Raw genomic sequence first — 9,742 nt, forward strand, 5'->3', positions numbered from 1 at the left:
TTTTAAGATTTATTGTCCATAAATTTGTACACTAAACATTTCAGTGTTTTTTGTTGGTGGTGGTGGTTTTCTTTTTTTTTTCTTTTTTTTTTTTTCTGAGACAGGATCTCACTCTGTCACCCAGGCTGGAGTGCAGTGGCGTGATCTCGGCTCACTGTAACCTCCACCTCCCGGGTTCAAGCAATTTCCTGTCTCAGCCTCCAGAGTAGCTGGGATCACAGGCGCCTGCCACCACCCCTGGCTAATTTTTGTATTTTTTTTTTTTTTTCAGTAAAGACGCGGTTTCACCATGTTGGGCCAGGCTGGTCTTGAACTCCTGACCTCGTGATCCACCTGCTTCAGCCTCCCAAAGTGGTGGGATTACAGGTGTGAGCCACCACGCCCCACCTTCAGTGTTCTTTCAAAGGGCAATAAATGGGCCGGGTGCGGTGGCTCACGCCTGTAATCCCAGCACTTTGGGAGGCCGAGGCGGGCGGATCACGAGGCCAGGAGATTGAGACCATCCTGGCTAACATGGTGAAACCCCGTCTCTAGTAAAAATACAAAAAAAATTAGCTGGGCGTGGTGGCAGGCGCCTGTAGTCCCAGCTACTCGGGAGGCTGAGGCAGGAGAATGGCGTGAACCCGGGAGGCAGAGCTTGCAGTGAGCTGAGATAGTGCCATTGCACTCCAGCCTGGGTGACAGAGCGAGACTCCGTCTCAAAATAAATAAATAAATAAATAAATAAATAAATAAATAAATAATAAAAAATTAAAAAATAAAGGGCAATAAACGGCCGGGCACGGTGGCTCATGCCCATAATCCCAGCACTTTGGGAGGCCAAAGCAGGTGGATCACCTGAGGTCAGGAGTTGAAGACCAGCCTGGCCAATATGGTGAAACCTCATTTCCATTAAAAATACAAAAATTAGCTTGGTAGGGTGCCACATGCCTGTGATCCCAGGTACTCAGGAGGCTGAGGCAGGAGAATCATTTGAACCCGGAAGCACAAGTTGCAGTGAGCTGAGATCGCTCCACTGCACTCCAGCCTGGGTGACAAAGCAAGCCTCTGTCTCAAAAATAAAAAATAAATTTAAAAAGGCAGTAAACATGTATGCCTTTTTTGTGATCTGTTGTGAAGCTTGTCAATTTTATTAGACTCAAAGAACCAAGTTTCTTTTTTGTTGTTGTTGTTGGATGATCCTCTTTGTTGAATATTTTCTTTTCTTTTCTTTTCTTTTTTTTTTTGAGACGGAGTTTCGCTCTTTTTGCCCAGGCTGGAGTGCAATGGCGCAATCTTGGCTCACCACAACCTCCACCTCCCAGGTTCAAGTGATCCTCCTACCTCAGCCTCCCGAGTAGCTGAGACTACAAACATGTACCACCACGCCCAGCTAATTTTTTTTGTATTTTTTAGTAGAGACGGGGTTTCTCCATGTTGGTCAGGCTGGTCTCAAACTCCCAACCTCAGGTGATCTGCCCACCTCAGCCTTACAAAGTGCTGGGATTATAGGCATGAGCCACCGTGCCCGCTAATATTTTCTTATTTTATTCAAATTTCTACCTTTTCAGGCCAGGTGCGGTGGTTCATGCCTGAAATCCCAGCACTTCAGGAAGTTGAGGCAGGCAAATCGCTTGAGCCCAGGAGTTCATGGCGAGACCCCCTCCACAAAAAATAAAAAAATTAGCTGGGTGTGATGGTGTGTGCCTGTAGTCCCAGCTACTCTAGAGGCTGAGACAGGAGGATCACTTGAGCCCATGAGGTTGAGGCTTCAGTGAGCTGTGATCACACCACCACATTCTACTCTGGGCAACAGAGCAAGATGCTGTCTCAAAAAACAAACAAATTTCTATCTTTTATTTTGTCTTTTATTTTACTTACTTTTTGTCTGTTCTTTTTCTTACACCTTTTTCTTTTCTTTTCTTTTTATTTATTTATTTATTTTTGAGATAGAGTCTAGCTCTGTCACCCAGGCTGGAGTGCAGTAGCATGATCTCAGCTCTGCAACCTCTGCCTCCCAGGTTCAAACGATTCTCCTGCCTCAGACTCCCGAGTAGCTGTGACTACAGGCATATGCCAACATGCCTGGTTAATTTTTGTATTTTTAGTAGAGATGGGGTTTCACCATGTTGGCCAGGCCAGTCTCAAATTCCTGACCTCAGGTGATCTGCCTGCCTGGGCCTCCTAAAATGCTGGGATTATAGGCATGAGCCACTGCACCTGGCCTCACATCTTGAGTTAGAAATTTCATTCACTAATCTTCAACTACCTTTTCCAATACAAGCATTTGTCTTTTAATGTATTTCCATTATCATTTAATTCTAAGTATATTATGATTTCTTTTTTTTTTTTTTTTGGAGATGGACTCTCGCTCTGTCACCCAGGCTGGAGTACAGTGCTGTGATCTCAGCTCACTGCAACCTCCGCCTCCTGGGTTCAATTAATTCTCCTGCCTCAGCCTCTGTAGTAGCTGGGATTACAGGCATCAGCCACCATGCCCAACTAATTTTTGTATTTTTAATAGAGAAGGGGTTTTGCATGTTGGTCAGGCTGGTCTTGAATTCCTAACCTCTAGTGATCCACCCTTCTCAGCCTCCCAAAGTGCTGGGATTACAGGTGTGAGCCACCACACCTGGCCTATTATAATTTCTTTCTTTCTTTCTTTTTTTTTTTTTTTTTAGACCGAGTCTTGCTCTTCTTGTCCAGGCTGGAGTACAATGGCACAATCTTGGCTCACTGCAACCTCTGCCTCCCAGGTTGAAGCAATTCTCCTGCCTCAGCCTCCCAAGTAGCTGGGATTACAGGCACCTGCCACCACGCCCAGCCAATTTTTTGTATTTTTAGTAGAGACAGGGTTTCACCATGTTGGCCAGGCTGGTCTGGAACTCCTGACCTCAGGAGATCCACCTGCCTCGGTCTCCCAAAGTGCTGAGATTACAGGTGTGAGCCAGCCTATAATTTCTATTATGATTTTTTTCTTTGACTCATGAGTTAGGGTTTTTTTCCCCATACTTTCCAAGCATAAGGTTATGTCTAACTTAATTGCTCTATTTCTAACTTGAGTTTTCCATCAGAATTGTGTAAACTGAACCAATTGAGATGTCTATGGTGTTGGCTATTGTTTGTGTTGTTAATTATCGGTCCTCTTCAATTAAGGCACAAACAAGATGAATTTTTCCTCAAAAATTGATGTGGATGACCTGCTGCTGTGGGCTTCATTTTCAACATAATTTCGTCTCTTCTTAAAATGAGTTATCCAGTTGGGTATGGTGGCTTATGCCTGCAATCCCAGCACTTTGGGATGCCAAGGTGAGAGGATCACTTGAGCCCAGGAGTTCAAGACCAGCCTTGGCAACATAGTAAGACCCCCATCTCTACAAAAAATACAAAACAAAAAATTCAGCTGGGCATGGAGTCATGTGCCTGTCATCCCAGCTACTTGGGAGGCTGAGGTGGGAGTATCGCTTGAACCCAAAGGCTCAAGGCTGCAGTGAGCTACAATTGTGCCACTGCACTCCAGCCTGGGTGATAGAGAAAGACCCTGTTTCAAACACACACACACACACACACACTTTTCCATTTGTCATTAATTATGGTTAATTAATAGGATATGTATGTCACCAATTTTTTGAAATTTGCTTTATGGCCCAGAATATCATAAACGTTCATAAAAGTTGACACTGACTAAGTTCCACTAATGTAAAAAGTCTGCTATTGCCCTCACAGTGTTTGCAGAAAGGCAGATGTTGGATTTAAACATTATTATTCCCACTTGCAGAAGAGATGGCATCTGCTTTTAAGGAAAAGCTGTAAACAAAAATTTGCTTTTGTGCATTAGAAATGCAATCTGAGGCCAGGCGTGGTGGCTCACGCCTGTAATTTCAGCACTTTGGGAGGCCGAGGCAGGTGGATCACCTGAGGTCAGGAGTTTGAGACCAGCCTGACCAATATAGTGAAACCCCGTCTCTACTAAAAATACAAAAATTAGTCAGGTGTGGTGGTGGGCACCTGTAGTCCCAGCTATTCGGGAGGCTGAGACAGGAGAATTTCTTGAACCCAGAAGGCAGAGGTTGCAGTGAGCCAAGATCACGCCACTGCACTCCTGCCTGGCGACAGAGCAAGACTCCATCTCATTAAAAAAAATTTAAAAAGAAAAAAATGTCCTGGGAAAAAAAACCTATTACCATAAAATCTGAAGGTCTGAGAAAGGTGCACAGAATTGTGGTGAATCTTATTTACTACTGCGGTCTCAGCACCTAGCACCAACTTGTGCCTTAATCACAGCAGCCATCTCTTTTAGTAATTTGGAGAAAAAAGAAGAGGAAAGAGGGAATAGTGTTAGCATGTAGCAAAGAAAGCATTCTCTAGAGTCAGATTTGGGTCTGAACTTACCTACCATACATGATCTTAGAAAAGTTATTTAATGTCTCTTAAGCCTCCGTTTCCTCATTTCTCAGATAGAAAGAGTAACATTTATGGTGCGGAGTTTGATTACTCATGAAAAGTTACTATATATCACAACCAATATAGAAAAGATACTTAATAAATGGTAGGGGCTATTGTTAATAATTATTGTAAGCTTTGTAATTGAGGGTGGGTTACAGTGCAAAAAAGGAAACATCTTGGTTAAAATAAGATTCCAACTAAGGGTGACCCTGAGCAGTCTCTTACAGTTGCTAGTATTACTCTTTCAGTATTTACTTAATGCCATCAAATGTGCCTGGTATTGGAGACACCACATTCAACAACCAGTTAAAGTCTCTGCCCTTTAGTTTAGACATTTGCCTCAGAGCTGTGCTCGTAAGTTATTTACTTTTGTAGAATTTGCCAACAAGGGCTTTTAGGGGGGCAAACAGAGGAAGGAGAGAAGCTTCGTGTCTGTGACAATTAGGAGTAGTAGGGACTGGGGAGCTGGCAAGGGTAAGCCTTACCTAAGTCTTTTTTTCTTGTGCAGTTTCTTATTTTTTTTAATTGCGTAAAATATATATAGCATAAAGTTTACCATTTTAACTCAGTGCCATTAAGTACATTCACATTGTTATACAACCATCTCCACTATCCAGAACTCCTTCATATCCCAAACTGAAATTCTGTACCCATTAAACAATAATTCCCAATTTCTTTCCACTCCCAGCCCCTGATAACTACTGTTCAACTTTTTTTCTCTATGAATTTGACTATTTTAAGTCCTCATTGTAATAGTTAGGATTCTCCAGAGAAACAAAACCAATAAAAGATGATATATAGGCCAGACCCAGTGGCTCACGTCTGTAATCCCAACACTTTTGGAGGCTGCTGGAGCACCTGAGGTCAGGAGTTCAAGACCAGCCTGGCCAACATGGTGAAACCCCGTCTCTATTTTAAAAAATGCAAAAATTAGCCAGGCATGGTGTTGGGTGCCTGTAGTCCCAGCTACTCGGGGGGCTGAGGCGGGAGAATCACTTGACCCGTGGAGGTTGCAGTGAGCCAAGATCGCACCACTGCACTCCAGCCTGGGCAACAAGAGCAAAACTCTATCTCAAAAAAAAAAAAAAAAAAAAGATATGTATATGTATGAAATATCATGATCTGCTGTCAGCAAGCTGGAGACCAAAAAAAGCCAGTGAGGTGTAGCTCCAGTGGAAGCCCAGGGGCCTGAGAATGAGGGGAACCAATGGTGTAGTGTAAGTCCCAGTCTGAATGTAGAAGAGAGAATTCTTCCTTCCCCACCTTTTTGTTCTATTCAGGCCTTCGAAGAATTGGATGATGCCCCCCACATTGAGGGAGTAATCTGCTTTACTCCCTCTACTGATTCAAATGCTAACCTCATTCAGAAATGCCCTCACAGACACACCCAGAAATAATGTGTAGTCAAATATTTGGATACCCTGTGGCCTAGTCAAGTTGACACATAAAATTAACCATCACACCCACACAAGTGGAATCATGAAATTTGCCCTTTAGTGTCTGGCTTAGCAGAATATTTTTAAGGTTTATCCATGTTGTAACATGTATCAGAATCGTGTATCTTTTTAAGAATGAGTAAATATTGTAGGTATACAATATAACACATTTTGTTCATCCATTTATCTGTTAATGAACATGTGGGTTCTGTACACCTTTTGGCCATCACAGATGTTACTATGAGCAACATTATTGCTCATTGTGTTAGGGTTCTCCAGAGAAACAGAACCAATAGGAGATCATATACATATATAATAAGTATATTATCTATATACTATATAAAATATATAATTATAAATAAAATAAATATATAATCTGTTATATAATAATTTATAAATATATATCATATATTAATATATTAAAAATTATATATGTAAATTTATATATACATAAAAGCTACTCAGGAGGCTGAGGTGGAAGGGTCACCTGAGCCCAGGGAGGTGGAGGCTGCAGTGAGCTGTGATTGCACCACTGCACTCCAGCCTAGGTGACACAGTGAGACCCTGTCTCAAAAAAAAAAAAAAAAAAAGCTGGGCGCGGTGGCTCACGCCTGTAATCCCAGCACTTTGGGAGGCCAAGGTGGCTGGATTGCTTGAGGTCAGCAGTTCGAGACCAGCCTGACCAACATGGTGAAACCCCATCTCTACTAAAAATACAAAAATTAGCCAGGTGTGGTGTGTATGCCTGTAATCCCAGCTTCTCAGGAGGCTGAAGCATGAAAATTGCTTGAACCCAGGAGGCGGAGGTTGCAGCGAGCTGAGATTGCACCACTGCACTCCAGCCTGGGCAATAGAGTGAGACTCAGTCTCAAAAAAATAAATAAATAAAACAAAAATAAAAACAAACATTACCACATGATCCAGGAATTTCACTTCTAGAAATATACTGAAAATAATTGAAAACAAGGAATTAAACAGATATTCACATACCAATAATGTTGCTATGTTTGCTCATAAATATATATTCTTGTATACACAGAATAAATATATATATTTATATGTAAATTGGTATAACAATACCAATAATGTTGCTATGTTGCTCATAAATATATATTCTTGTATACATAGGATATAAATAAATATGTATATTTATAAATAAATTTATATCTATACATTCTCTATATAAATATATATAAATATATTTATATTCTGTATATACAAGAATATATATTTATGAGCAACATAGCAACACTATTGGTATGTGTACATATGTTTAAGTCCCTGTTTTCAATTATTTTGGGTATATTCTTAGAAGTGAAATTCCTGGATCATATGGTAATTTTTATTTTTATTTTTTATATTTTTTCAGACAGAGTCTCACTGTCACCTAGGCTGGAGTGCAGCGGTACAATCACAGCTCACTGCAGCCTCCACCTCCCCGGGCTCAGGTGTTCCTCCCACCTCAGCCTCCTGAGTAGCTTGGACTACAGACATGTGCCACCACACTGGGGTAATTTTTTTTTTTTTTTTTGAGACGGAGTCTTGCTCTGTTGCCCAGGCTGGAGTGCAGTGGCGTGATCTCGGCTCACTGCAAGCTCCGCCTCCCGGGTTCACGCCATTCTCCTGCCTTAGCCTCCCAAGTAGCTGGGACTACAGGTGCCCGCCACCACACCTGGCTAATTTTTTGTATTTTTTAGTAGAGATGGGGTTTCACCGTGTTAGCCAGGATGGTCTTGATCTCCTGACCTCGTGATCCGCCCACCTTGGCCTCCCAAAGTGCTGGGATTACAGGCATGAGCCACCGTGCCCAGCCCACACTAGGGTAATTTTTGTATTTTTTGTAGAGACGAGGTTTACTATGTTACCCAGGCTGGTCTTGAACTCCTAACCTGAAGCAATCCACCTACTGTGGCCTCCCAAAATGGCAGAATTATAGGTCTGAGCCCCTGCACCTGGCTGTTAATTCTATGTTCAATTTTGTGAGGTATACTGTTTTTCACAGTGGTGGCACCATTTTACATTTTCATCATCAATGCACAAGTGTTCTAATTTCTCTACATCCTTGCTAACAAGTGTTATTTTTCAGGGTTTTGTTTGAAAAAGTGTTATAGCCATTGTAGCTGCTATGAAGTGATATCCCTTTCTAGCTTTGATTTGCATTTCCCTAATGATTAGTGATGTTGAGCAGCTTATGTGCTTATCAGCCATTTGTATATCTTCTTTGGAGAAATCTCTGTGCAAGTCCTTGCCCATTTTGGGGTTGGTTTTTTGTTGTTGTTGAGCTTTAAGAGTCCTTTATATATTCTGGATATGAAGCCCTTATCAGAGACCTGATTTACAAATATTTTCTCCCATTCTGTGGGTTGCCTTTTCACTCTGTGAGTAGTGTCCTTTGATGCACAAAACTTTTTAATTTTGATGAAGTCTCATTTATTAATTTTTTTCTTTTCTTTTTTTTGAGACAAAGTCTTGCTCTGTTGCCCAGACTGGAGTGCAGTGGCGTGACCTTGGCTCACTGCAACTTCCCCGTCCAGGCTCAAGAGATCCTCCCACTTTAGCCTCTGGAGTATCTGGGACTACAGGTGTGCATGCCACCATGCCCAGCTAATTTTTTTGCAGAGATGAGGTTTCATCATACTGCCCAGGCTGGTCTTAACTCGTGGGCTCAAGTGATCCTCTCACCTCAGCCTCCCAAAGTGCTGGGATTACAGGCATAAGCCACCAAGCCTGGCCAATTTTTATTCTTTTGTTGCCTGTGTTTTTGGTGTCATATCTAAGAAATTATTGCCAGATCCAATGCTATGAAGCTCTTTCTCCTACATATTTTTTCTTTAAACAAAATCAACTTTTATTTTAGATACAGGGGGTACCTGTGCAGGTTTGTTACATGGGTCTCTTGCATCCAGGTAGAGAGTACAGTACCCAATAGGTAGTTTTTGAAGACATTCCCCCTCCCTCTCCCACTCCCAGTAGTCTGCAATGACTATTGTTCCCTTTTTTTTTTTTTTGAGATGGAGTCTCCATCTGTCACCAGGCTGGAGTGCAGTGGCGCGATCTTGGCTCACTGCAACCTCCATGTCCAGGGTTCAAGTGATTCTCCTGCCTCAGCCTCCTGAGTAGCTGGGACTACAGGCACGCGTCACCACACCCAGCTAATTTTTGTATTTTTAGTAGAGACGGGGTTTCACCATGTTGACCAGGATGGTCTCAATCTCTTGACATCGTGATCCACCCACCTTGGCTTCCCAAAATGCTGGGATTACAGGCATAAGCCACTGCACCTGGCCTTGTTTTGTTTTTTGAGACAGAATCTCACTTTGTTGCCCAGGTTGGAGTACAGTGGCACGATGTCAGCTCACTGCAGCCTCCACCTCCTAGGTTCAAGCTATTCTCCTGCCTCAGCCACCCAATTAGCTGGGATTACAGATGCCTGCTACCACACCCAGCTTATTTTTGTATTATTAGTAGAGATGGGGTTTCATCATGTTGGCCAGGCTGGTCTCAAACTCCTGACTTTAAGTGATCCACCCACCTCAGCCTCCCAAAGTGTTGGGATTACAGGCGTGAGCCACCACACCTGGCTATTTTTCTTATTTATTGAATAGACTTGGGGTCTCACTTTATTGGCCAGAGTGGTCTTCAAGTTCTGACCTCAAGTGATGCTCCCACCTTGGCCTCCCAAAGTGCTGGGATTACCGGTGTAAGCCACCGCACCCAGCCTTTCTTATTATTATTTTTATTTTTTTAGATCACTCTTTTATTATTTTATAGAGCAATATTTTATATTTTGGGCCTGGCACAGTGGCTCACGCCTGTAATCCCAGCACTTTGGGAGGCCAAGGAGGGTGGATTGCTTCAGCCCAGGCCAACATGGTGAAATC

Source organism: Pongo abelii, chromosome 1 (genome assembly GCF_028885655.2).
Source record: "Pongo abelii isolate AG06213 chromosome 1, NHGRI_mPonAbe1-v2.0_pri, whole genome shotgun sequence".
NCBI classification, from domain to species: Eukaryota; Metazoa; Chordata; class Mammalia; order Primates; family Hominidae; genus Pongo; species Pongo abelii.